General features: G+C 51.9%; 1 protein-coding gene and 1 pseudogene across 13 annotated transcripts in view; both read left to right on the top strand.

The window, feature by feature from the left end:
* Window positions 1-22,290, top strand: part of MSI2 (musashi RNA binding protein 2) — a 357,057-nt gene that overhangs the window by 195,793 nt on the left and 138,974 nt on the right. The gene's annotated exons all lie outside the window — the stretch shown is intronic.
* Window positions 12,068-12,919, top strand: LOC118728117 (annotated as a pseudogene).

The following is a 22,290-nucleotide window of genomic DNA, read 5'->3' as shown; positions in this document are numbered from 1 at the left end:
ATTTTACAGATGGGGAAACGGAAGGAATTCTCTCAGTTAGAGGGTGGCAGAGCCAGGATTTGAGGCTGGTACCAGAGCCCACACTGTTGCCTTCACCAGTCTGTCCCTGGCTCCCCTCGTGCCCCTCTGGCTGTCCCTGGCCTCCTGCGGCGGGTGCTTCCCTTTTCCTGCCCTGAGGTGGATGTCCGTAGGGCTCCATCCCCTGAGCCTGCTCCTGCACTTCCAGCCACTGCATCTCCGCTGTGTGAAGGAGTGCACGTTGGTACCCATCCCCTGCACTATGTTTTGGATGCGAAGCCTGGAAGTCCAATGATGTCTGTAGAGAGCTCAAATATTTCTTCTCCCTTTTTCCTTCACCCTCCTCCCCAATTATTTTTTAATTACAAAAAGCACCCACCTTCCTCTCTATAAACCAGTTCTCTCTCTGACTTTGGTGTCATCATCTTCACACACTCCCTCACCTGATTATTTCAGATGCTAAGTACATTTTTTTACTTAGGTTGGCTCAATAGCCATATTACTGCCTTCTTTCTATATGTCTTCGCCTGGTTTATTCAGCGAACTGCAATTGGAGAAATTTAAAACAGCTCTGTTCATGTCATTCCTTGCGTTGAAAACATCTGCTGGTTCTCTGTGGCTTCCTGAACAAAGATGAGGCCTAGGTCCCTCAGAGAGCAGGGCGTCCTCACGTGGTGGAGGATCCCCTGTCTCCCCTCCAGGGTATAGGTCCAGCCTCTCCAGCCCAACGAGCTGCTAATGGCTCTCCTGACCTGCTCCATTGTCTCCCAGATCACCTGTGGTGGTTCATTCCTGCCCCGTCTCTCACCCTTCCTTAAAGACCCAATTCTAATGCCACCTGCTCCATGCAGCCCTCCATCTCTGGCTGTGGAAGGGAGGGTGTTACCGGGAGGGTCTGCACCATGTCCTAAGCCCACTCCACACCCTCCTGAGCCTCATGAATGCACCAGACTCACCTTCCTTCAGTGCGAAGGACTGGGAAGCCTGGGGTGGGGATCTGTCTCTGCAACCAGGCTTAGTCCCTCTCATCTCCCAGGGTTGCCACGCAGAACAACAGCTTTGCTGCCTCTGGAATGAGTTTTCTTTACTCGTGCAGATTGCTCTCTGACTCACACACCCGTGTGGCTGGGCGTAGCACTCACTGCCCAGTTGGTGAAGGGAGAAGGTTGCAGCCGTGTTTTTTTCTCCCAGCAAATGCAGATAATACCCTTCCTCTAATCAACAGGTTCCCAAGCATTTGTCTGAGAACCAGCAGTGAATTTCTAAGGGGCTCTCCCAGCCTCGTGGAATTAGAGCAGAGATATTGCCTTCTTTTCACTTCAGTTAATCCAAATGAGCTGTGTCTCCTTTCTGTAGGGAAGGGCAAAGCAAAACAAAACCCAGCTGAGCCAGCACCAGGCTTTCTCACTGCCAGCGCCGGGCTCTGAAAATGGCCCGGGTCACTGGAGTGATGAAAGAAATGGTGTTATTATAACGTCTCTCTTCAAAGAACCTGAAAGTGGTTTTCTTACGTTATATGCAAATAATATATGGGATTCACATCACCTACTTTTGTGCAACTCGTCATCCACATGTGTGTTTAGAAAGCTTATTAACTGGTGAGCTGGCTTCCTTTTCCCTTCTCTTGAGTTTTTTTTAGGCCACAATTTCCAGGCTCCTTGGTTCACTCAGAATTGTGAGGGTATAAGTGGTGCCCCTCCTGAGGGTAGAAACAAGAATCGGTTTGAAAGAGCTTTGATATCTCTGCTTCCTAGATTTTTTTATTGTCTGCTGAGCTTTCAGTGTATTGCCAGACTTAGTGAGTACATAACCTGTCCAAAGTCTACGAGATAAACCGAGTCTGCCTGCAGGGAGCTTAGTGTCTAGTGGGGGAGCCAGTGACAGTCCCTAGTACAGGGAAGTACTGGTGCTTGAAAACCAAAGAGGGAGATACACCCAGATGGATGGGAGGGGAGGAGCTGAGCCAGGGGCTGTAGCTGAAGGATACCCATTTCAGCAGACAGAAGAGTGATGCGATGTGAGAAGTGCCGGAGGACTGGGAAGGACTGGCTCACAGTGTGTGAGGAAGTGCAGTGAGAGACGAACAGGACTGCTCTGTGGCACCATCTCTGGCCTGCAGAGCCAGAGAGTGGTGGGCTGTGGTGCCAAGCTGGGGATTATGATGGCACGTTAGGAGCCCTCAGGGTGTTGCAAACAGGTGAGGAGCAGGGGCAGATCCTATCCCTGTGCGTTCCACCTCAGGAGTGTCTGGACCCTGGGGGTTGTCTCCATACCTTTTCTTCTCCCTCTCCCTACTCGGCTGGGTGTGTCTCCCTCTTCATCAGTCTTCCCATTCCTAAAAGTGCCTCTCTCCAACTCCTCTGCCGCTGGCACCCGTTCCCTCATCTCTCCTCTGCGTGATTCCTCCAGTGCCAAAGTCTTCACTTGACCTCCATCTTGGTCCTCAGGCCATCCTTCCCATGCTGCCGGAGGAGGCTCTTAAAAGGCTGGTCTGGCCATGTCATTTCCCTGCCCAACTCGCCCCTGCGGCTCCCGTCATTCCCCGAGCAAAGGCCAAGCTCCCGTGTGTGGCCCTTCAAGGCATGCTCTTCCTGCCTCCGCCTTCTCACGTGCTTAGCTTCAGCCACACCAATCTGGATGGCCGAGGCCAGTGGTCGGCAAACTTATTAGTCAACAGAGCGGCAAACCAAAGCTCTTGAGCCGCAGTTTGCCCACCACTGTCCTAGGCACTTTCTCTCCTCTGTTTCTTTAATTGTGCTGTGTCCTCTGCTTGGAGCTCTCATCCTTCGGTCCTACACCCCCTTTGTCCATCCTTCAGCCAATGGACATCTGCAGGCCAGGCCAGCCTCATTCCCTTCCCTGACCCAGTGCATTTGGTTGTGTCTCCCTCCCTCCATTCCCATGCATGGTGCGCCTTTTTTGCACACACAGGGTTTTATCATTATTTTGTTGTTGGCCCATCGTGTCATTAGACTGTGAGGTCCATGGTTGGCCCCCAGGCAGAGTGTGGGGAGAGTAGGAGGAGAGAGCTGGAGACAGGAGGACCCATTTGAAGTTCAGGTTGGCAGCCAGCCACCTTCATTTGTCTGATGATCTTGATCCCAGTTTGCCTCTTTTCTCCCGAGTGCGGTACTGAGATGACCGCAGAAAACAACTGGGAGGGGGGCGGGGGGACACTCATGTGTACATAACAAAGACGCCCCCCCTCCTCCGTTGTCCCAGGAGGAAATGATACTTCCATACATCCCAGTCACCTGTCTCCTTCAGCGTCCTCAGAGCTCAGGTAAATAATGAAAGCTACTCTCTTCACCCTGGGCCCATGGTCAGCAAACTGTGGCTCGAGAGCCACATGCGGCTCTTTGGCCCTTTGAGTATGGCTCTTCCACAAAATACCACGGCCTGGGCGAGTCTCTTTTGAAGAAGTGGTGTTAGAAGAGTTTTCAGTTTAAAAAATTTGGCTCTCAAAAGAAATTTCAGTCCTTGTACTGTTGATATTTGGCTCCGTTGACTAATGACTCTGCCGTCCACTGCCCTTTCCCCCCACTGACCTGTTTAACACTCCACCGAGCCCTTGGGCCCTTTGGAGCTGATGCTTGTGGACTCAGGGCTCACTTGTTCTCCCCTTTAGTTTTGGGGGCACAGTGGTATGTACTTTGCACCTTTCAGAGCCAGAAATACAGCTTAGAAATCTGCTCAGATCCTGCAAAATGGCAGTGCATTAGAGCTGGCGGTGTGCAAACATGGCAAGGAGAAAATTAGATGTGCTGGCAGAGAGCTCCAAAGTGCCCTTCCCACGCGTGCCACTCTCAGAAGGAACAGGCTGCCACGAGCCAGGCAGTGGCCTGAGGTCTTTGCTCTTCCGTCTTGCCCAGAGCTTCAGCCACTCCATGCTCATTTGTGCATCATCAGGGTTATCAAGGGCCATTAAGAGCCTTGGGTTCGTGTCCCAGCGCTGCTGCCAACCTGCTGAGTAGCCTTGGGCAAGCCCCGTGGCTGCTGGGCCAGGCCGCCCTCTCTGTCGAAGGGAGTTGGAGAGCTCTCCCAGGGCCTTCCCAGCCTCCCAATTCCATGGTCTATGAAAGTCCCAGGGGTGGGATTGGCACTGGGGCCTGGTGAACTTTTCTTGGGATTAGTGCCCCTGGGAGATGCAAGCAGCTGCAAGGGGAAGGAGGGGAGTGACTGCAGGGTCCAGGAATAGGTGCTCTGGGCACTTGCGGGAAGGAGAAGAGAACAGGTCTGCCCAGCAGGGAAGAAGCAGCCCCCGAACTGGAGCCCAGGGGCTCAGGGGTTCTGAGCACCAGCTTTGGAATTCCAAATTGGCCAGGGAGGCTCCTGCACCGTCAGTTTCCCAGTGTGCTCTCTGTGTGTGCCAGCGGCCCTCCCGGAGCCACTGTGGTTCCAGTGCCTGGTGAGGCCCACTCAGCATCGCCCCCTCTTCTTCCATCCTCTGCATCGCTATTTCTGTAACTCTTCCCTAGCATGTGGCTTTCCTCTCAGTTATTGATCATCAGCAGCAGCAACAACAATAAAGAGCCCACTGTGTGCATGGAGCAGTGCTGGACACTGGTGACTACAGCCATAGCGTGGTCCCAGTCCTGCTTACCACCCAAGACCTGCCATTCTAATTGTGTTTACCGCTGTGTGTCTGGAGAAGGGGAGGCCGTTAACCCTGTGGGAGTGGGACACCCTGAGGCTGCTGCCCTCTGCTCTGTGGCAGCGCCATACGCCTTAGCTAAGACAGGGGACTTGGGGAAGAAGGACCAAGGCAAGAAATGGGTCTTCCTATTTTATTTGAAGTGCTAAGAATTGGGGTGAGCAGAGGATGGAGAGAGGGTGGTTGGAAAGCCCAGGCGATGGAACCGCTGGAAGGAACTGCACGTGCTTTCGATGCAGCCGGGTTTATCTAATGGGAGACTCAAAAGACACAAGAACTTCTTTGGAAAAGCCCTCTTAGCTTCGACTTCCAGTGGATAAGAAATGTACCCAGTTGAGGCAAGCCGTGGCAGAAAGATCACAGACCTTGGAGCTCTCCCAGGGCAAACTGTTTCATCTCCCCAGGCCTCAGTCTCCTCATCTGCAAAATGGGGGTCCCCAGGCTTCCTGGGATGGCTGTGGTAGAGATGTGAAGGAAACCATGGTCTCAAAGAGCTCTCTGATTCTTTGGCTTGCCCAGGATGCGTAACAATAGGCGCCTCCTAGGCACCCGACTCCCCTTTGTTCTCTTGGCCATGATATGCTCAGATCTGTTGTTGGGGCCTGAGGAAGTTTGCCAGATGTCTTATGGCCACCACACCAGAGACCTTGCCCCTGGTGTGCACCGAACTCTCAGCTTCTCAGATCTACTCCTCCGGCCAGAGTTCTGCAGACACGCGCTAATTGGAGCCTGGAGACTTGGGGGGCCATTTAAAAATATCCTCACCCCGAAAGGGTCTTTGTGTTTGAAAACCGCCCCTAGTCCTGGGCTTCCAGACAGGCCAGTGAGTGTAAGGGGCAGTGGCTGGGGTGGAGCCACTCATGTGTCCTGGTTCCAAAGCAGATGGGTCATTCTTGCCAGAGGGGATGCATTTGGGATAAAATGCCATGACTCTCGCTTCAAGATATCAGAGGCCCAGAAGTGGCCATGATCTTGGTGAGACGCCCTGATATTTTGTTGTGAGACACAGCAAAAAAGAACAAGAGGTAAACATTTTGGCCTGCCCACTTTCAGACTTCCAGATTGCTCCCAATGGCTGAAGTGCCTGCGGGGGGTGGGGGGTGGGAGTTTGACTTCCCTTTTAACTCTGTCTCTACTTTCACCCCCATTATCCTCTCTCTCTCTTTTTATTAATTTTTTCTTCCTTAGCCAGCGGCATCAGCTTAGTATTTGGAACCAGTAACTAGAATGGCTCAGACTCCTTGGAGCCAAGGTGCATTCTGGCAGCGTCAGCCAAGCACCTGGCCTGGGAAGAGGGGGAGGAGGGAGGCAGATGGATGTACCACACTGCCCCTCGTGGGCTTCGTGCTCACAGTTCATGGCAGTCCTGGCGCCAGGATCAAGGACTTGCCCTCAGGACCTGGGGAGTAGTTCTGCCAAGCACCCTGTTGGTCACTTCATTTGGATTCTTCCTCTTTCTTTTCTCTGGCACCTGGCTAGAGGCCCCTCAGAGCGTGCTCAAGCACAGAGTGTAGCAGGGGCATTGGAAAAGACGGGTCATGGTGTACATGGGTGCAGGGACCCTGAGATTCTAGGGTGTTCACTCTTAGACTCTCACATTCTACTTCACTGCAATTCAGCAGAACATTGACCCTGGCGTCAACAGCACTGTTCAGACGAGCTGAGATGCGGAAAGCATAGCAGGAGCATGCTGGGGGCAGCAACAGCCAGACTGGCGTTAACCGTTGGTGGCTGATCACAGACTCTCGGTAAATTAAATGGAGGCCTGGCCTGTCTCCTGACAGAGAACTCCAGTAGCCAGAGGGTCCTAACCCTTTGGGAGAGCCTCGGGGTCAGATAGGGGTGCAAATGGCATGTGTGTGGCAGGAGTGTGTGTGTGTGTGGGGGGGGGGGGGAGATCAGGTTTCTTGTCCTGGCAAGGGGGGAAGGGAGACCAGTGCTTGCCAACCCTCACTTCCTGTCAGGAACCAGTGAGCATTCCAGCAGGGGAGGCCAAACACCTCGGTGGTGATGCTGCTGAAGATGCTGTTTTTTCAAAGGACTGATCTAAAGATGGGAGTGTGAAGCCACGATTTGCCTTCTTCCTGCCGTTCAGTCAGCCCTTCTCGCCGTGGCTTTGCCTCGGTTCTTCTCCCTGGATGATCAATTTACAACACCGCTCGGAAGGACGGTGAACATTGCTCTGAGAATCATCATTTTGCGCTTTTAAAACTTATTTTTCTTCCTCTAAGGACTGAATTAGTCCTGTAATTTGCTCCTGATACCACCTAAACCTGTTGTGATGAAAGCTTTTTTTCTCCTTCTTTCTTTAAACCAGGGAGTTCACATATTAACAGAGATGAAAAAGATCATTTCTAATTTATAATGTTCTGAATGGCTTTAGTTTTTTCATTTGTATTTCTCTGGTAAAGCAAGGCATCTGTTCTGCGGTCAGGGCCTTGGTAATCCCCGTGACAAACGGGAGCAGGATCTGAGAGGCAGTCCACACCGGCCCCTCCGGTGACGGACAAGTCCGCCTGGGTGACGTGCGTTACTGAGTGTCTCTCCCGCAGTTACTCTCGCGGTGGCATTGCTGTATTAGGTAAGCCCTCTGGGGGCTTGAAGGTCAGGAAATCAGGAAATAAAACTCTTGTAGTATTTGACCTAATCAATACGGCGGGCTCTCAAATAGATATCCAAGTCTTTGGCAGCCGATGTTGGATGGGCAAGGGGAGAAATCCTTTTTGATGGGTATTGACGGAATCACTGGCGGCCGGGGGAACATTGGCCCTGTCCGGTTTGACATGCCCAGGCCGGTCTCTGGGTGGGAGGGCCAGTCCGTTTGGACTCGGTCTTTCTTGGAGTCTCTCTGTTCTTTGTCAGTTTCCGCCAGGTTTCCGCTTTGGGGAGCTGAGAATTGGAATGGGATGAGAGCACCGGGCAGGATTGGAAAGGAAGCCCGCTGTAGACCCCGTTGGCACTGGAGACTCGGGCTCCTGTTTCAAAGGAGGAAACCTGAGACGGATTCTGGGACCCTCGTCCCAGCCGCACCACCATCCAGAGTGGCAGCCCATGGGCTCGGAAAGCCAGGTGGGCGCCGTGGAGACTCGGAGAGCAGACTTTTCCTCCACACGCTGCCCGTCTGTTGTCCCTAGGAGTTTGGGGAGTAGGCGTTTGGGACGGTCATGCCATTTGCATCTGGGAAGAAGGATGAAAGGGGATTCGTCTCATGATAAAATCTGGTCCCATAGATGATCTGTAGCAAAAAAGAGGAGAGATAAATGAAATCATTGTGCTCACTTGCCACCTTCTGGTTCTTTTATTCTTTGGTTGTTAAGGGCAACAAAAATGTCAATAAGGAGGCTGGCGGTGGAGGTCTCAGACCAGGCTGGCTTGCTGGGGACGGTCCTCTCACCGTGGCGCTCTGGTCCAGGCAGGCGCCGGCGCTTCGCCTGCACTTTGAGTCAAGACGTGTTTGATGGAATTTCTGATCCTCAGTTGTCTCAGTCCCTCCCCACCACTCAGGATCCCGGGTCTGTGGGGAATAGTCTTGAACGGGCTGAAGATCTGTCTTTGGGGGGGAAGACATTAGCCATGAGATCTTCCAGGCTGCCTGCTGTGTTTAGCAACACCTTCGCCAGCTGCCCGCATGGCAGGGAGGAGGTGGGCCTTGCCGTCCTTTCCCCTGGGGGCCTTTTCCTGCCATCTAAATATGGATGTGAATGTGATTGGCCGGCCAGGAAGGACCCACCAGCCGTCCCCCCCACCCCACCCCTATAGCCCCGCAACGTGAGGCGGCCCTCCCACATGTCTGAGTTGAGTCTCCCTTACATGGATGAGGAAACTGGTCCCGTGGAGAGAATAGGTGGTTTGCGTGCACCTGGGAGCTGGCACTGGAGGGCAGGTCTCCCAGCGGAGGTCTCCATACATCGCACAACCCATGAGATGTGGCGGTGAGGGTTATTGTGTTCCCCCGTCTACAGATAAGGACACCAGGCTCAGAGGGGTTACGTAGCGGAGGGTAATTGCTCTTCTTATCCGAGCGTGTTCATCCTCACCATGAAGCGGCATGTCCTGGTTTTATAGGGAAGGTCACTCTAAGGCCAAGAAGCTCGTGATTTGCCCAGATTCTTGGCCTTCTGGACTCCCATGCCCAGACCTCTCCGTGATGCAACTGTGCCTATCTGCCTGGTGCTGTCCGGTCCTCTTCCGGGGCCCGGGAAGTGGCCTGGCCATGAGGAGGAGTGAGGTGGGGGCCGGGGAAGTGGAACGTGTGTTGGGAGGGTAATGAGACCAGTGATTGAGTAAGGGCTGGGCGTTGGGCTGAGCAGTGAAAATGGCGTCTTAGAGGGGAGACTGTGATTTTTTTCTAGAAAAGAATATGCTTGGTGAGCCTGTGTGGTGCTCATCGCCCTTCCAGGTCTTCCGAAGTTGCTCTGGAATCCTCTCAGCAACACTAGGAAGCAGGTTTCTGCCTCTTTGCAGTTGAGGAAACTGAGTCTCAATGAGTTGAAGAAACTTGTCTTGGGCCACATGCCTGGTTCGTGGTAGTGCCGCTAAGTCACTCAGCAAAGGCTCACGGAGCACGCGCTGGGTGCCAGGTGCCGTCCTGGACACCGGGACCCGTCAGTGAACAAGTAGACCAGTCTCGATCCTTCCAGACCAGAATTCAAGAGGAGGGAGACGTATGATAAACAGCCAATGTAATAAATAAGCGAATCACCCATTTCAGAGGTACCACACAGCACAGGTAAAGGCGATAGGGAGCCCCTGGGTGGGCTGCAGTTCCACATCACTTGGTCCCGGTGAGCTGGGAGAGGGAGGGAGCCATACCAGATCCACACGTGGGTCTGCTATCACGTCCGCTTTTCAGGAGGAAGGGAGGCCGGGAGTGGCTAAGGTCACACGCTGCCTTGGGATCCAAACCCGGTTCGGAACCAGGGATTCCCGCAGCTACCTGGTGAGGTCCCACAAGGTTCTTTGTTTCCCCTGCACAGCCCTGACATGGTTCACCGTCTCCAGCCTTCAGCGGCATTGATTTCTGACAGCCCCACACCAGCCCCAATGTCTTCCCTATCCCCAGAAGCCCCATATCACTTCTTTCCCATATAAGCATGCGTCCCTTCACCCTAGCATCCCAGCACCCCGAGTGGGGAATTAATGCGTTTTTATTTGAAGTGATTTGCCGCTGTCATTTTTGATATCTCCTGTTTTCGTATGCAGGAACGCAGAGCACAATTAGAATACAGTTATATATCCTCATAGTTATTAAAGCTTGGATTAACATGACATAAAGTTTTGTCTGGGGAGTCTTTTGCTATGGCTCAGGGAGCATTTTTTGTGACAGTAATAGGCTACAGTTAATATACTTGAATGATACTAGAATCTGTGTTATAAGGCAGAACAAAAGGGGTTTATCTGGGGCTGAATTACAAAGGTGGAATTATCACTGCGAACGATCCACAGAGATCTGGGCTTAATTATTGTCGCTTGTGTCATTTCAGCATAATATGGGTAGTTACTGAAGCAGAGTAGAAGTGCGGGAGGGCCAGCTTGTCAATCACTGGGCGAAGCCTGGACTCCCGCCCCAACTCCCACGCACAGTGCTGGCCACGTGTCCTGCAGGTCCACGGGGATGGAGCCCTTTGGCCGTCCCTGGCATGTGGTGCCTTGGGTTTTATAATGTTTCTGCTGGATGTTTTAATCAACTTCTGTGTCCCCCAGCCCAATCCTTCGCCCCCCCAATGTAGGTCCCCTGCCCTCCTGGCCCCATTGAACTGTCCATGAGGGTGATGAACTGGCTGGTCCGCTGCATTTTCCCAGTGACAGTGGCAGTGCCACCTTCCAGAGCCTAATTGTTGTGACAAGCACAGGAGGTGAGCTAATGTGCTCTGCCAGCCATTTGGTCACAAAGGCCAGTGTGGCTAGCCCAGGTGTCTGCCTGCACACGGGTGTGCTCAGGTGAATCACTTCCCCATCTGTTCCCAGAGGACGGAACATGGGGGCAGCAGGTGGGCGGGGCTTGGGGCAGCAGGTGGGCGGGGCTTGGGGCAGCAGGAGGGTGGAGCCTGGGGCAGCAGCATTGTGGGCAATTTTGTCCCCCTACCCCTCTCTGGTGCCCAGTCATGGCATTTACATTCCTCTGGGGGGTTGAGTCAGGTCCCAGGAGCCAGGGTTGGGAACAGGATAGCTCAGCTCTGAACAGGGCAGGGCACCCGAAGGCTTTAGAAATGCTATTTATAAGGAGCATAACCTTTTTGTTTATATTCTCCAGCTGCCAGGTGTAGGATTACAACTTGTTCTGTTGGCGGCTGCTATGAACTGTGAGCTGGTTGGCTGTGCTCAGTGGTCAGTGCTGCGTTGGGCCCTAGGCAGTGTAGCTTTTCCTGTCCAACCTGTTTTTCAAGAGGCCGTTGTCCTGCTTGGTAAAAAGCCTCTATGAGGTGCCCCACTTGTAGAGCGAGAAAGGAACAGGTCTGTGTTGGCAGGAAGTGGACAGGGACTTGGGGACATTTTCTCCAGGAATGGAGAGGTCCAGCAAGGTGGAGCACCTTGCTCAGGTTACCTGGCTAGGAAATCAAGAAGACAGGACTTTGTGTATCTGAGTCCCAAGGCCATGTTTTTCAACTAGACTTGTGTTCATACAAAAATGCAGATTCCTGAGCCATGCCCCAGAACTACAGAATCACACTCTCTGGAGTGGCCTGGGGCTGTGCATTGAACCAGGGTACTGGGTGATCCGTGTACATGCAGACGATTGGGAACATGGCATTGCTGCCCTTGAGGCCAGCCACGAGTTTGCCCTGAAATACTCTCCGTACCAGGATCACAGGTCCGTGGGACATTGTACCCCATGGGACAGGGATGTCAGGAAGTGGGAGGATGACCTCACATTAATTAAAGCCAAAGGGAACACATGGAACTTTCTTAAAGTCTCCCATTTTGTAAATGAGAGATTTGAAACATGAAGTAAGAGAGTTCGTGCCCAAGGACACACGTTCATGGCAGAACTGGCCCTGATACCTGTTACCCCCACTGCCCTATCCTATATAATAGAAGTCCAGCGACCATAATGACCAGAACAACTAGAGAATGAAACCACCACGGCCCCTTGCTGGGCTGGCCTTGACCCCCAGCAAGCAGTTAGGAGTGATCAGCAGGCAGGTGAGTGGTTGGGGTCAACAGGCAGGCAGGCGATCAAGGGGGGCGATCAGGTAGACAGGTTAGGGGTGATCAGGCAGGCAAACAGAAGCCCACATTCGATTGCCTCAAAGAGGGAGACCCCGGCCCAGCCTGCAGAGGGATGTTGGGCGGCTGCGATGGGAGGCGCTGGCATGGCGCCTGCAGCCTGGCCCAGGCCCCATGGTCGCAGCCTCTCCTTGTGGCTCTGCAGGCTTAGACTGCCTTCCTCTTGCTATGATGCCTGGGCAGATCCCGGACCCTTCCATGACTGTGGGCTCTCTGCCAGGGTTTGGCTCCCTGACCAGACTCCCCAGTTGGCCCTGACTTCAGAGGAGCTAAAACATCCACAACATTGGGGCCATGGCCGCCCCTTGGCACTTCCTGGAGGTGAAACTGGGCAAGAGGCCTCAACCTGTGGAAAGTGAGCTGGATGAGGAAGAGGAGCGGAGGAAAAGGCACCGGGAAAAGAACAGAGTGGCGGCAGCCCCATGCCAGAACAGGAAGAAGGTGTGGAAGGGTTTCTGCAGCCGGAGCTCATGAATGTGAAGCTGAAAACCCAGGCAGGGGTCCTCAAACTTTTTAAAGTGGAGGCCAGATCACGGTCCCTCAGAGAGCTGGAGGGCCGGACTATATGAACTACTAATTCCTACTGTAACACCTCGGCTGCGCTCACTGCCCAAAAAACCTGGCGGGCCGGATCAGACTCCTCTGCGGGCCGCATGTGGCCCGCGGGCCGTAGTTTGAAGACCCCTGACCCAGAGGAAGGAGCTGAAGCAGGAGCGGCAGCAGCTCATCCTGATGCTCAGCTGGCATCTCCCCACCTGCATCACCAGGACCAACAGTGTTAAGACCCCCGACTCAGAAGGCAACCCACTGCTGGAGCCGCTGGAGAAGAAGTGACCATGGGCGGGGAGGAGGAAGTGGGGGAGGAAGAGGAGAGGGAAGACCTGGAGGGTCCCAGAGTGCTCTTCCTTGCTGTGTGAAAAACTCTTCAGTGAGGCTCAGCACAGCCAGCATCAGCCAGGTTTTTTTATGAAACTCAGATGAGCCACACCAGGTTAAGAAACCCAGGCTGATGAAACCCAGAACCGAGCTGAGACCAAAATAGTCCTGAGGGGCCTTCTGCCTGGGGCCAGGCTTGCAGGAGGCAGGACAGAGGCTCTGGGCCAGAGAGATGCCCAACCAGGCAGGTGTGGGCACTTCTCCAGCCTCTCTGCCAGGATACCCACCCAAAGGACCTCAGAGCAGCCAGGAAAAGTCATGAGTTGCAACCAAAATCAGTCTATGGAACTCAGAATGAAACTGCAATCTGCCTGCCCCTAGCCCTGTCTCTGACCCTGATCCTGATGCAAGGCTGGAGAAGGGCACAGTGCCAGGCCCTGCTGTACCCACCCACTGTGGTCCAGCTCAGTCCTGCCTGGAGTGGCAGCTGGGCGCACCCTCGCCGGCCCAGCTCGAGTTGCTGTGGGCACAAGGCACAGGCGCCCTTCCAAAGCACATACTCACTGAATGTTTACTGACCGGCTGTCCTGGCAGGGCTTTCAACTGCACATGTTTTTATACTTTTTAAAAAATATATTTTTTACAAAAAATGGTTTTAAACGAGCAATATAAATGGATTTCTATAATCACTCGATGTGATACATTATAAATATGTTTGTTATGAACAGATATTTAGCAGTTATGGTCATTGTGTGTAACTTCTAAGCACTGTAGTCTCTGGGTGTTGAGGGTGGCAGGGGCAGGGTTGCGGTGCATTTCCATCCTGGTAAATCCATTATAGTATTCAGTTCTGTATCACTCAGTAAATATTACTCTTACAGAAAGGAGAGAGAGAGAGAGAGAGAGAGAGAAAGGCAGGCCATCCATCCCATGGCCCAGGCCATCCAACCCATTGCACCCCACACCTGTCGTCTGCAGAGGGAGGCAGAGGTGACTGGTGCCAGAGGAGGGGGTGGGACTGTACTGCACAGATGGCAAGCAGTAGCAACAGCAGGGGCGGGACCAGCTGCCTGCAGCTGGGGGAAGGAAAGCCCCAAGAGGCCCTGATCTCAGGCCAGGCCTAGGGACTCTACCTGAGAGGTGCCAGTTTGCGAGAGGGTGCAGGCTGGGCTGAGGGACCCTCCCCCACAAGTGCATGAATTTTCGTGCACTGGGCCTCTAGTAAAAAATAATTGCCCAGCCCAGCTGGCATGGCTTAGTGGTTGAGCGTCAACCTCTGAATCCGGAAGTCATGGTTTGATTCCCAGTCAGGGCAATGCCCGGGTTTCAGGTTCCATCCCCAGTGTGGGGCATGCAGGAGATGATTCTCTCTCATCATTGCTGTTTCTCTCTCTCTGAAATCAATAAAAACATATTTAAAAAAAATAAATAAATAACTGTCCATTGCCCTTTGCCTTTCCATTGCTAAAATGGTTTAGAAGAAGTGTGGTTGTAATTAGAATAAACACAGTATTTTTCTTTACTGCAACGAGGCCTTCAAAGGGAAAAAAAAAATCTCAATACCCCAATTATGCCGAAGCATTCCCAGTCCTATCCAGGAGTAATTAAAAAATACAGCTGACGCTTGTTCTCTTGCTTGTTTTTAAATGAATAGCTAAGTATCTGTCAAGATGATGAGCGCTCAGGCCGCTGACGGCCTTACGATCTCAATTTGCTCCCAGGAACTCCATAGATGAGAGCACAAAGGCTGTGGTTTTGAACCATGAGGCACCTGGCCACCCCAGGCACACTCGTTTCGTGGGTGGCGGGGCAGCTCTCGCCCACCCCGAGACCAGGTGTGGGGTGGCGGGCCAGACGTACGTAGCATCTACATCCTCACTCGGTCTCAGATTCTCCTCTGTGCCTGTGAGCGTGTCAGACAGAGAACGTACCTCTGCAGAACACAGGACGTGAGGGTTTTCAGGATCTTTGCATAGAATTAGTTTGGCTTCTTGGGGAAAATCCTCCTGTTGCAAGTCACTTTTTAATTAGTTTATAGAATCTTTATTTCTAAATGATGCCACTGTATGAACTGAGATGTCACGTTGCATATTGACACCACTCCTTTGGTGACAATTGGGCTTTATTTCTCAGAAGCTAAAGGCAAATCTATATGCATTTTCCTCACCCCATTCCCAACACACGTTTTTCCAAAGACAAAACCAAGGGCAGACTTGAAGAGAACATGATCACATAATATATTATAGCATTAGTCATTCTTAATGTTTACCCATCGGTTTACAGTGTGTGTGCATATGCGTGGAGTTCCAGTTATTTGTTGGTGCATAACAAATCATGCCAAAATTAACTGGCTTCAAACAACAATCATTTTATTATCTCTTGTGGTTTCTACAGGAATTTGCAAGGGGCTTGGTTGGGGGTATCTCTGAGGCTGCAGTTAGATAGCGCCCGGCACAGCTGAGGGCTGACCAGGTATCTCTCTCCTCATGTGGTCTCCGGACTTGTCCATGTGGCCTCTGCAAAAGCTGGCTTGAGCTTCCTCACATCCTGGTGTCCTCAGGGCTCATTATACAGCAGCTTAGGGCTCCCGCACAGGTGTCCCAGCAAACCAGGCAGGAGTGGCTTCACTTTTTCTGACCTGGCCTTGAAAGTCATAAGACACAAGGAAGTCACAAACTCACCTAGAATAAAGGGATGGGATGGAGGCTTCACCTCCTATTGGGAGGGTTGGCTGGTGCCTTCTTGGTAGAGCAGCCAGTGTCGGACAGCCACTGTTAGCTGAGGAAGGCCCGCCTGGGTCTGTACAGCGGGTGATCACCAGACTGTACCCGGAGCTCTGTCCCATCCATTCTGTTGGCGAGTGCACTCAACTAAGGACAAGCTCCGCTGTGTCCTTAAAATAAAGAGTACTAATCAATAATAATAATAATAATTACAGCACCAGAAGCCAACACCTATGTATGTGTATAAATGCACCTTCCACTTAATCTCATTTCATTACCTTTTTAAGAACATTCTATTCACTCAGGTTCAGAGAGTAAGTAACTTGTGCCATTGCTTGTCCAAGGTCACTGTGGTTCCTGAGAGTCAGATGTGAAGCCAAATGTGTGTGACCCTGGGACCCAGGCCCTCGGCCACTCTGCTAGTGTCCCAGTCGGCCGGTGCTGAGCCGCAGCCCAGAGGCCGGGCCGGATTGAGGACATCCATGGGGGTGTGTGCTGTGCTGTGCTGAGCTGAGTCCCTTTGCCAGGCTTGTTGAAAACAGGCTCATTTTTATGTGTTGATGGCCACACACGCTCAGCCAGAAGCTCTTGCTTTATCATCTAGTTTAAAGTGAGGGGAGGACGCTCCCTCAACAAGAACCTGGCCTCCTCCAGCCAGGCCGGTCAGCCCCCAGCTCCCTCTGCCTGTGCTGCAGGGCTATCACATTAATCTTGCCGAATCAGCCCATCTCCCAGCGCCTGAAACAGATTCCGTGTGTTGGGAGAAGTACTTGGGAATGACCCCGGGGAGATTTGCTGATTCATCCCTCCTTTACTGTTCCAAGAGCCCGAGTCCGGCTTTGGGGGAATGAGATGGACCTACAAGGAGGTTTTATCCCACAGAACCTTCCAGAAAGCTGCCCTTCCAGGCACAGACTTTGTGTGTCTCAGGGTTTCCGAGAGGTTCCTTGAAGGGTGGATTTGGCACTGTCCCAGGGCCTCTAGAAGGAGGACCCCAGGAGAGAGAGGGCAGGTGGGGCAGGAAGAATAAAGGGCTCAGAACCAACAGTTAACATTTACTGAACATTCTGTGTACACCAGGCACTTCACACTGGACACCTCGTTTCTGACCTCAGTTCAGAGAAATGGGCATCTTTTCCCATTTTATAGGCCACATGGCACCGGGTTTAAGAGCCCTGAGGTCCGCTGTGGGGTTTAGTCCAGGCTCTGCTCCGTATACAGTGGGTGAATGTAGCCAAACTGGCCAGCCCTCTGGAGCCGCGGTCACCAGCCTGTGGTCTGTGAGATCCGAAAGGTGGGCGACCCCTGCTCTGGAGCTCTGTGTCCCTGTTGATAAACGAAGGTGATGCTGACGGCAGCTTCCTGAAAGGGTTACTGTGAGAATTAAACCAGACCGCGCTGCGAAACGCCTCGCCTGGTGTTGTGTGTACAGAAACTGTGTAACACGACTTTACTGCTGTTATTCTTGTTGTTCTTATTATTAACAACCTGAGGGACCGGACAGAGAACGAAGGCAGTGGTTCTGTCGTTTTAAATTGCCTGTTGTTATTCTGCCTTCCGGGCAAGTCTGGGCTCCAGGCTCAGGCCTCCAAGCTCCTGATGGTGGGTTGCTGCTGCGGCCAGAAGGTTTTGGTGAGGCCGTGTGCATGTGTGTGCGCAGAGGCTGTGTGTGTGGGTGGCTGTGCCCGCCCTCCCTCCGCTCTGACCTTCCAGCCCCTCCTCCGCCCCGACGTGGCCTTGGGAGCAGATGCGCAGCTAGCTGGTGGCTTGGGTCCGGGCTCCTGCTTGCTCGCCAAAGTCTGAGCTTCTGTTTATGACTAATTGCTTTGTTTGTTCTGTATGAGACACTGAATTTTTTTTTTCCAGAGATCTACTCCTCTTTGTAATTAGGTGTAGTGATTAGAATCTTGTTCCTATTACAATGGAGTTTTCCTTTTAATTCACGCACACTCACCAGGCCTGTCTCCGGCTGCTCCGTTGATTGTCCCCAGTTGGCTTTTCCCAAGCTGTCACATAAATCAGTTCAGGGGTGGCTTCAGGACTGATGTGAGTCTCAGAAATCAAATATAACTGACTGGGGGTTTTGTTATATTCAGCTATCATACTTGGGGATGTATTCTCAATGATTAAGGACATGAGAGTTGGCAAATTACTTTAATAAATATTCTTTATTTCCCCATCAGCTCCTTTTATTAAAAATTTAAAAATGTTGTTGTACACAGACACGTTGATATTTGGCTACGAAAATAAACAGCAAAATATTAATAATGGTGATTTGTATTTTCTTATTAGGCTCATTGGCAGTTTTTGTTATATTCATGTAATGAATATGTTAAAACAAAAAAAATGTTGCCTTGGCTGGCGTGGCTCAGTTGGTTGGAGTGTCTTTCTGTATACCTAGTTTGCAGGTTCGATTCTTGGTCAGGGCGAGTATGGAAGGCAACCATTCGATGTTCTCTCTCACATCAATGTCTCTGTCTCTGTCTCTCTCTCTCTCTGTCTCTCTCTTTCTCTCTCTCTCTCTCTTCCCTCCCTTCTCCATGTCCCCTTTCTCTAAATATATATATACACACACACACACACACACATATATATATATCAATAAGCATATCCTCAGTTGAGGATTAAATAAATGTTTCAAAAGCCCTTTTTTATAACAGATTAGGCATGGTACATTTGTCAGCTAGCTCAAGGTCATTCCACACATCAGCACGAGTCCAGGTCTTGAAAGACCCCGGGTAATTGCTCCACCTCCACAGCTGTCCTTTATCTATCTGTCAGTCAAGAAATAATCCTGAGTCCTTGCTTGGTGGTGACGGGCAGAGAAGACTTAAGATGTAGTTTCTGTTCACAAAGTGCTGCTCATGGTTTGGGGAGAGAGGTTTTTATTGAAAGTTTCTCTTCTCTTGACCATGACTCCAAACTCTGTGATTGCCTAGACTTTGGTTTCTCCTTCATGATGCCAGAAAGATAATGGTGCCAGCGCTGTTGCCGCTGCCGCTTCCTGCACAAGCCCCTCCCCTCAGGCCCCCTTGCTGAAAGCCCCCAAGCCTGTGTGTCCAGCCGCCATGGCCTCAGGACATCCCAGAGCCAGCCCCTCTGGGAACCTCCTCTTGGAGCTCCTTGTGGTCTTTATTCTGTTCTCCCCACTGTGGAGGGTGGAAAAAGCCATGTCTCCATAAACAAAGGGGCTGGAGGGAATTCAGGAGAGAGTGGGTAACCCGGGGGTGTGTGTCTATGGGGGCCAGAGAGACCTGAGTCTGGAAGGTAGGGTTGAGGCCAGCTGGTATTGGGCTGTGAGTGTTTGGACATGTCCCTTTGGGCACTGGACACAGGAAGGGATCCTTTAGGATAAGTATCCAGGCTGCACTGAGTTGGAGAGATGAGAGCACAGCCAGAGTGTCAGCGGTCACAGGAATGAGGTCATTGTGTGGCAGGCCCAGACTTACAGTGACAAGGGCCTGGAACTCACAGGGATGTCGAAGAGCTAAGAAAGGGTGGGGTGGAGGCAACATCAAAGAAGTGGTGGAAAGGGACAGGGAGCTTGGACTTTGGTTTATGACGGCATAAAGCTTTCGATCATGGAAGGTGGTGGTCCACTGGTGAAAATAGAGTTGTGGGACGTGGGGGGAGAAAGTGGGTGGCATGTCCTTGTTAAGAGGTGTTGGTTATATATATATATTGATTTCAGAAAGGAAGGCGGAGAGAGAGAGAAACATCCATGATGAGAGAGAATCATTGATCGGTTGCTTCCTGCAAGTTCCATGCTGGGGATCGAGCCCACAACCTCGATATGTGCCCCGACCAGGAATCGAACCGAGACCTTCTGGTTCATAGGTCCATGCTCAACCACTGAGCCACACTAGCTGGGCAGGAGGTATTGGATTTTTGAGGAACATCCACGTGGCAAGAAAACCCATGGCAAAGAAGCGAGGCTGGCACTCTGGGGACAGCCTGAGAGGATCCCCCAGAGCGGGTGGGTGGGTACAGGAGTTGTGTTCTTACACAGAGAGAAGCAAAGACAGAGAGGGTGGGGTGACGATAGTGCAGGGGGGTGACAAACTGGAGCCTTACGGGTTGGCAGAAGGAAGGGGGCCAGGAAACGTTACACTGAGAGGAGCAGAGCACATAGTGCCTAGGAATCCGGGGAGCGGAGTGTGCACGGAGCCTGATGCAGAGGTGGGATTCGGGTAGTTTCTGAGTTTTCCTGGATATGTTTTCCTATTTAATAAAAAAAGAGGTGGGGCCTTCCAGATTTTGTTGACTGAATTAACAGAGTTGACCTTCATTCTCTAGATAGTTCTTGCTTTCCAAAAGAATGGCTAGCCAGAGTTCCCCAAATACTGTAAGACTATTTTGCAGGGAAGGTAAACCCCAGAGTGAAGTAAGGTAAAGGCCATGTTCATACTTCTTTGATAGGGTTGGGTTGGATGGCATCTTGGCTTGGGTTGTGTCTTTATGTCAGGGGAGGGGACACGATGAGAGCAAATAAGGAAATAAAAAGCAGTTTCTCTGGAATTCTGTGGCTGTAGCTTTCTCTGGAACCAAAGAGAAACTCAATGAGTTTTCCTTTGCAGGTAAAGCACAGTTTTATTCTGCAGCCGAGACTTTTCCTAAGTAACCCAGCCTTCTTTTAAACCTCCCCCTCAGGCTTCCTCCGCGTCCTGCCCGGGCCCCCTCCCTTCCTCCAGACTCTTTAAAAGGACTTTCTTGCACAAGGAAGCATCATAACGTAATACTCGTCTTATCTTCGCGCGTCCCCAGCAGGCATTGACAAAAGGACAGTGGGCGAGCCTCAGATACCTCCGCGGTGACGGAAGGCTGGACGTGTTCTTTTGAGACATCTCACCTGGGCCTGTCCAGAGCAAGAACCTGCTGGGGCAATTAGCCGCGGCCTGAGCTCTGGGACGCAGGCGCCTTCCCTGTGAAAGGCGCTCCGCGGGTGCTGCGCCTGCGTCCCTGTGATGGCTGGCACAGGCAGAATGTCCCGAGGAGTTGGGGGGAAACCTGTGGGGGTCATTACGGCTCGTTTGGGAGATGAGAGGGGTCTGTGATTTTCTGTTGTGAATGTGTATGCACAGAGATGCGATAGAGACGCTCACGGCCCCTTTTATTTCCCAGCTGCCCCGGGAGTGGGCCAGCCTTACTTCTCTCCTTGGCTGCGGGTGCTCTCTTTGTGGTTTGTGCCCAATGCCGTGGTCCCTGGGAGTTCAAGCGGCCACTGCATTGTCCCCGAGGACCAGTCAGTCTGCAAGGAGAGGTCTTCTCCCGGCCCCGGGGTGTGGGTGGAGGGCTCTGCCATGCTTTCCCCAGCTGTCTGCACATCTGGAGGGGTTCAGCCTGTCTGATCAGAGTTGAGCAAGACTGGAGCTTGTTTTTCATGCCTGCTAATGGAAAACCTTCCCTTACCCTCCTCGTATGGGTTCAGGGACACAAGGGTCAGCCTAGGGGGCTGGGCAAGGGAAGGCAGATTTCTGACAGCTAAGAAACGCATGGAGTGGTGTGTGCCGGGGCGAGGGGCGATCACTGATTTTCAAGCAAGTGTGGGCCGGGCCCAGCCTCGCCAGCCTCCCGAGGATGCTAATACGGTGCATTGAAATGGTGAATGTTTTCCTACAGTCGAATCCATAATTCATTTGGTATTAGGCTATGCAAAATCCTTTCTTATTGCTCTTCTTTTTATCTCACCCCCAAGCTTCTTTTATGATGAATCAGTTCTTAGTCTCTCTGCCTGTCTCCCCTGTCTGTCTGTATTTCTCTCTGTCGGGGAGTGTCTCCCTCTGCTTTCTCTGTCTCTCTTCCTCTCCCCTCCCCCCTCCGCCTTTCTTTCTCCCTCCCCTGTGCACTCCCCACAATGACTAGGAGCATTAAAACCAGAGTTTTGGGTTTTTTTTTCCTACAAATGCAATGTGTCCTCTTCAAAGTGGGAGTCTGTGTACTTTTTCCAAAGATCTCGCCTTTGCTTTGAGCGTTTTCAAAGCTTTCCCTGTGAACTCATAGTCAAACTCTGGCATTTTCTTCTGAATATCCTCGCTGGTGATAAATCTTTGGCCTTTGAAAGTGGATGTGATTTTTGGAAACCATCACTGGACTTAGTTCCAAGTGACTTGTGGCCAAGATTGATTATGCTGTTTTTGGACCAGAATGCAGTAGGACTATAAAATAATAAGACTAGTTGTCTTGCCTGACTTGGGAACTGACTAGAAGGGAATCCCGCCCCCCCCCCCGCCCCCCCAATTCTAATAAAAACACATTTGAAGTCGTAGTCGGTAACGACAGGGCCTTTCATGGAAGTGCTTGGAAGGGGACAGTGACCGTTTGGTATCCATCCTGGTGTGTGCGTTTGTCAAGCAACAAGATAGAGGTTGTGTTTTATTTAATCCTTGCTGTGCATTAGGCATCAAACAAGCCAGCAGACGCACAATAAGGGCCGGGGTCATTTATGAGTTAGTGATGAGCTAGCTCTGGGCACATGGGTAGCAGGAATTGACCTTTTAGGTCCTGCTGCAGGTTAGCAGTGACTGTATTTGGGAGCGCCTGGACCCTCCTGCATCCTCGCACCCTATCCCCCTGTTGGGCACACAGTTTTGCATTGATCAGAAGTCCACCACCACCTGCAGACATTGATTGGGTCACACTCTATGGCACTGCCCGTCACCTGTATGTATGGCACTGCTGCCCCTGCCTGTATGGACCCCCCAGTCACCCCCCGCTCCCCGGGTGCACAGAAATGGAGATATCTGCACAGACAGCCTATCCTTCCTCATCCTGCCCCAGAAAAATCAACCCATT

This window comes from Pipistrellus kuhlii, unplaced genomic scaffold, assembly GCF_014108245.1.
Source record: "Pipistrellus kuhlii isolate mPipKuh1 unplaced genomic scaffold, mPipKuh1.p scaffold_m20_p_28, whole genome shotgun sequence".
NCBI lineage: Eukaryota > Metazoa > Chordata > Mammalia > Chiroptera > Vespertilionidae > Pipistrellus > Pipistrellus kuhlii.
This window is presented reverse-complemented; position numbering and strand designations above follow the sequence as displayed.